Here is a 6,492-nt window from a genome sequence, read left to right on the forward strand (position 1 = left end):
GCTTGTAAGCCCCCCCATGTGATAGCAGTCAAAGTAAAGTAAAAAAAAAAAAAACAGTTTTTAAAATTAAAATCAAATCAAATAAATCTAATAATAATAATTAAAAAAATGTTAAAGTCCCCCGCGAGCACGCGCGTCACCACGAAAACACGCGTCGGGTGCGCCTACGTATGAAAACGACGAACATGCTACACATGTTGGGTATTGCCACGCACGCCGGAGTGAGAGCAACAATTCTAGGGCCAGTATTTTGGGGTATCTCTAAATTGATGACCTGTGGGGGCTTTTAAAGCGTCTTCTGTGGACTTTTTGGGGTACTGCAGTTTTTCGACGTTTCACGGACGCACGCAATTTGTAAACTGGGCATGGTGGGTATCGTTTTACTCGTTGTAACCTCATCTTTTATATTTCATTTAAAAAAATTGGTATTTTGTTGTGTTTTGGGGCATTTAATTAAATTTATCACTAAATTTTGGGGTTTAATAAGGAGTTGCGCTAATATTGCACAACATAAAAATTTGCAACTACCACTATTTTATTCTACAGGGTCTTGGAATTCAGAAAATATATAATGTGTGGGGGTTTTAAGTAATTTTCAGGCCTAAAATGTGGAATATAATATGGGTGCAAAAAATGGAAAAAAGGCCTCAGTCATGAAGGGGTTAAGGGTTTTTTTTTATTCCTCCCATTTCTGTTTAGAAGTTACTCAGTTGTTTTCTTTATGCTCACTGCGGTTGGTTATGTTTCTCAGCCTCTGTTACCTTATGAGTGGTATACATGTCTTACCTGCTTATCATTTCGTACTTATGCATGATTGCACGGGGTGTGCCGGGCAGACGGTCCCATAGCGAACGATGTCAATTGGCCCGCGGACGCTCGGGCTCTGCCCTACACCCCCCAATAGGCGGCCTCTCTCGTGGTCCCTGGTGAGCCGCGAGACTAGGCCTCAGTGCTATATTTGGCACACTTATTGTGCCCCCCCATGTCCTTGTCGATGTCTGTGTCCCCCCCAGTATGTCCTCCCAAACACCCCCCCATTGTGGTTTTCACCCTTGGTCTGGGTCACTTGATATTTTGGTCGCATCTCATCCCATGTCCATGATGGCGTCTGACATACAATGTCAGAGGCCTTAATGCCCCTACTAAAAGGCACCAAGTCCTAAATGAATTGCATAGACTGCAGGTGGTCTTTTTGCAAGAGACTCATATCTCCCAAGACTCCACACTCCGCCTGCACTCTAGGTACTTTCCGCATTGGTTTCACTGCACGTCTCCCACCAAACGAGGGCGTGGGGTCGCCATAGGATTCGGGAAGGATGTCCCCTTCACGGTCACTGACAGACTGGTAGATCCAGAGGGCAGATTTATTTTTCTCCATGTTGAATTGTATGGTGTCATATATACCTTGGCGAATGTTTACTGTCCGAATTCCTCACCAGCTTCCTATTTTTAAAAAATATTGGGTAAACTACGGAGCTTTCGTTCTGGCCACCTGATGGTATCGGGGGACTTTAACTTCTGCATGGACCCGTCCATGGATACATCCACGGGTCACACTCGCAACCCTAAATTGCACCTTAATACTGTGCGTAGGATGCTACATGATCTCCAATTAGTGGATGTATGGAGGGTACTTCATCTGAAAGAAAGGGACTACTCCCACTACTCCCCTCTCCATAACTCCTACTCGAGGCTAGACATGCTCTTCCTAGACCACTTCCTCCTGGAAGCGGTACAAGCCGCGAATATCCTCCCTCTCACCTTATCAGACCATGCTCCAGTGTCTGTACTACTTACCTTAGCTAATGCCCCCTCCAGAAGCTACAAATGGCGGCTTAACAAATCTCTTCTTCATGACCCAATAGTCGTTGCAACTGTAGCTGCCAATATAGATACTTTCTTTCAGGAAAATACTAAGGACCAAGTCTCACTAGCTGTCCTCTGGGAAGCCCACAAATCAGTGATCTGGGGTACACTGATAGCCATAGGCTCCAAGAAAAAGAGGGACCGTGTTGCGCAGATACAACTGTTGCTTTCTGATATACACTCTCTGGAATTATCTCATTGATATACACTCTCTGGAATTATCTCATAAAACTACCTCTGATGGCTCTACGTATCAAACACTCACCCTCAATCGGGAACAACTTAGAGAACTGCTGGAATCGGACAGTAAATGCGCCTTTGCCGCAATGAATAAGAAATTCTATGTTCAGGGTAATAAACCAGGTAGACTTTTGGCTCACGCACTACGCCCGCAACGCTCCGCCACCTTCATCCCCAAAATCAAGACTGCATCGGACTCTATGGCCCACCTTACCACAGACATAGCCAAAGTATTCCATGACTTTTACCAGGACTGATCTCTCTGATAGAATCACTGACTACTTACAGAAGGCAGGTTTACCTACGTTGCCAAATGACACCCTACTCACCTTGGAATCCCCCATCACTATAGCAGAATTTGAACAAGCGATTTGCTCCACCCCTTTAGGCAAAAGCCCGGGTCCAGACGGATTCCCCCTTTTGTACTTCAAGCATTTCCAGACTAGGTTAGCCCCCTATTTTTGTAGTTATGTTAACTCCATTGATGCCGCCTCCCCTCTTCGACCAGAATCGTTACTTGCCCACATCACTATCCTTCATAAGCCGGGTAAAGACCCAGCTTGCTGCTCTAGCCACCGCCCCATATCGCTCATGAATGTGGATACTAAATTGTACGCCAAGATCCTGGCTTCCCGACTTAGCCCACTCTTACCCGACTGGATACACCCGGAACAGGTGGGCTTTGTCCCGGGGAGGGAGGCCAGAGACAGCGCCCTCAAATCGGTTTTGCTTATCCACCTAGCCCATACAATGAATTCCCCAGTCCTACACTTGTCCACGGACGCCGAAAAAGCGTTTGACAGAGTGGACTGAGGATTCATGTTCTCCACGCTAGCCTGCCTGGGCCTCGGACCTCGGATGCTGGCGTGGATCACCGCACTGTATTCCTCTCCAACAGCAAGAGTTAAAGTGAACGGCACGCTGTCCCCCTCTTTCTCGCTGCATAATGGGACGCGCCAGGGATGCCCCCTCTCGCCGTTATTGTTTGTTCTCTCCCTTGAACCCTTTTTGGCCACTACATGTAATAATCCTAACATCCATGGCATATCCTCTTCCACAACAGAGTACAAAATTGCGGCATATGCGGACGACATCCTTTTTTATGTCCGTGATCCTAGGATCTCACTCCCGCATATACTGTCTGAATTGCGTACATATGGGGAATTATCCAATTTCAAGATCAATATGAGCAAATCGGAGATCTTAAACATAACGGTGAGGGGGGCGGACTGCCGTAGTTTACGTCCTCACTTTCGCTTTCTCTGGAGACACGAATGCATGCGCTCCCTAGGTATCTACCTTACTCCCACAACGTCGACTCTCTACAATCAAAATTACATCCCTCTGCTCAACTCGGTAAAGCTGGACCTCAATTCCTACTCTGCACGAACCATGTCTTGGCTAGGAAGGATAAACACCCTTAAAATGTTGATTCTGCCCAAGATCCTATTTTACTTCCAAATGCTGCCCATCTCCCTCCCACCAACGTACTTCACCACACTACGCTCCCTGCTCTCAAAATTTATTTGGCAACGTAGGAAACCTGGGATTGCCTACTTCATTATATCTTGACACAAACTGAAAAGGGGCTTAAATGTACCTGACTTTAAGCAATACCACAAAGCAGCTCAATTAGTCAGGTTAATAGACTACACATTTAACACCTCCCAGGAAGGATGGGTAAGGTTGTAAAAGGATAAGAGTAGCCCCCGACTTTCAGACTGTATTTGGACCCCGCCCCATATACGGACCCTGTCTCCCCTGATCTCCCCCCGTACTCTCGCCACCCTCACCACCTGGGACCGTCTACATAAAGTTCACAACGGGCCATACAACTCAATTCTATTGCCCCTAACAGGCTCAAACTTCTTCCCCCCTGGACATAATGATCCCCTCTTTTTGACATGGACGCACTCTTATTGCTTACGCTTAGAACATGTACTCCAAGGGACCTCGCTTCGGTCTCTCCAGGACCTGAGGGGCGAATGGGGCACCCATCCGATGGACTTCTGGAGACACAGAAAACGTCAACATTTTGATATGTCTCTACCGAAGCCCCTCCGAATGAAAGCAAATTTCCTGCCCTTTGAGTCATTACTGGGGTCCTCAACTTCCACACACCACGGTCTGTCATCTATAAGATCCTGTCAAGCCTCAGGGGTGATATGCCCCCGCCATACCTTGGGAAATGGGAATAAGAATTACAAAAACCCTTATCCCCCCCCTCAACTAACCAAAGTGTTGCACATGTGCTCCTCGGCCTCACCGGATAGCCATATGATTGAAGTGAACTTTAAACTCCTTGCAAGGTGGTATCAGGTCCCCACCACTACTCATGCCATCAACCGGGCAAACTCCCCACTGTGCTGGAGATAATGCGGTGCAAGAGGCAAGTATGCTCACCTGTGATGGGATTGCCAGCACATACAACCATTCTGGGGGGACGTCACCCGCCTTATCTCCACCATTAGCAGCATACATACACCCATGGAACCATGGCTATGCCTATTCCACCTCAACCCCCTCTCAGTATGCTCATATAAAAGATCGGTAATTCCCTTTATGCTTAATGCCGCAAAAGCTCTTATCCCCAAACACTGGCGTTCTACCCAAATACCCACCGTGGCAGAATGGTTGCCACGGGTAGACCATCTGCGACTTATGGAGGATCTACATCACTCAAGTTAGGATAACTATAACACTTTCTATAAAACTTGGGCAAGTTGGCTACACTTTAAAACTAAGGATAACTATATCACACTGTTGTCCACATGATCTGATCTGATTTGATTAGTTTTATCTTATTTTTCCTCTTCTTGTTCCTGTTGTTTTCCTGTTGTTTTTGCATGACAGGTTGCTGTCTCATAACCTACCATGATATGCTTCCTGTGAATTGACTAACGGGTTTCCTTGTGGGGGCCCGACAATGTATTGTCATACAATGTTTTGCCAAATGGATGAACATGCTGAGCCCCAATTACTTCAAAATACCCCGACCAGGGAACTCCTTTGTCCCACCCCCCCCATCCCTGATGTTCCCTAACCCCCCACCTTCACCCGGTCCCCCTTCCCCCCCTTATACCTCTAGTATTGTATGTAATGTGAACGTCTATATGTCTGTATATTTTGTTATATTTTGAAAACCCTCAATAAACATTTAATGTAAAAAAATATATATATTTTTAGCAAGTACAGAAACTATGGGGTGTATTCACTAAGCGGCCGTAGGCAGCCGAGTGACTAACTGACCCCAAGCGAAGTGAGCCGAACGCTGTTAAGGGAACTCCTTTGTCCCACCCCCCCCATCCCTGATGTTCCCTAACCCCCCACCTTCACCCGGTCCCCCTTCCCCCCCTTATACCTCTAGTATTGTATGTAATGTGAACGTCTATATGTCTGTATATTTTGTTATATTTTGAAAACCCTCAATAAACATTTAATGTAAAAAAATATATATATTTTTAGCAAGTACAGAAACTATGGGGTGTATTCACTAAGCGGCCGTAGGCAGCCGAGTGACTAACTGACCCCAAGCGAAGTGAGCCGAACGCTGTTCAGCTATTCACTTCAGGTTGGTACGGCTGATTCCAGCCAGATATCGGCTGAAATCAGCCGTACATCAGGTGGCTTTGTGTGGCTTTGGGTTAGCCAAACATGCTCAGCATTTTCGGCCCACCAGAACTGCAGAAGGAGTTCGACTCAGCCGAAGGATCAGCCGAAGCTATTCTAGTGAATAGACCCCTACGTATTAATCTTCCCAGAAATGCAGTGTCTTTGTCAGTTCCTGTGAGCTCAGCACAAAGCACATACAACCTCACCATTGTATGATGAGGTTATCCCATCAGGCCCTATGTAATGGAGATAGACAAAGGTAGACATGTTTGAAGTTTGGCCTGGGTAGCAACCTCGACTCACTCCCACCAGTGTTGGAGTAAATCTAGCCACCCAGGGATAGGATATGTGTTATTTGCAGGATTACCTGGTAGAAATAAAGGAAAGAAAGACTGAAAGAAGAAAATGAATGCAGCCACCTCATCTAAGGACTGGTAAGATGCAATATATTCAAGATTCCTTTTTTTTGCCTTAGATATGCTTTAAAAAGTTTTTGGCGAGAGGTCATAAAAGGCACATCTTGTGGTGTGGTGCCAAAGGTCCCATCATATCTATTGAAATGTGATCATTTGCATCCAAAACAATGGGGGTAGGGGGTACATCTATCACATACTGTATGTATAATTGTGGCAGGCATAACACCACAACTATGGCAGTTGAAGTCTCTGCTGCATTGGAATGTAGAAAGAATGAGTAAAGGTGCCCATACACCTGCCGATTATCGTACGATAATCACGGGTGATCCCACGATCGTAGAGTTCTAGCCGACCTGTG

Source organism: Nanorana parkeri, unplaced genomic scaffold (assembly GCF_000935625.1).
Source record: "Nanorana parkeri isolate BGI_ZX_2015 unplaced genomic scaffold, ASM93562v1 scaffold3156, whole genome shotgun sequence".
Classification (NCBI taxonomy): Eukaryota; Metazoa; Chordata; class Amphibia; order Anura; family Dicroglossidae; genus Nanorana; species Nanorana parkeri.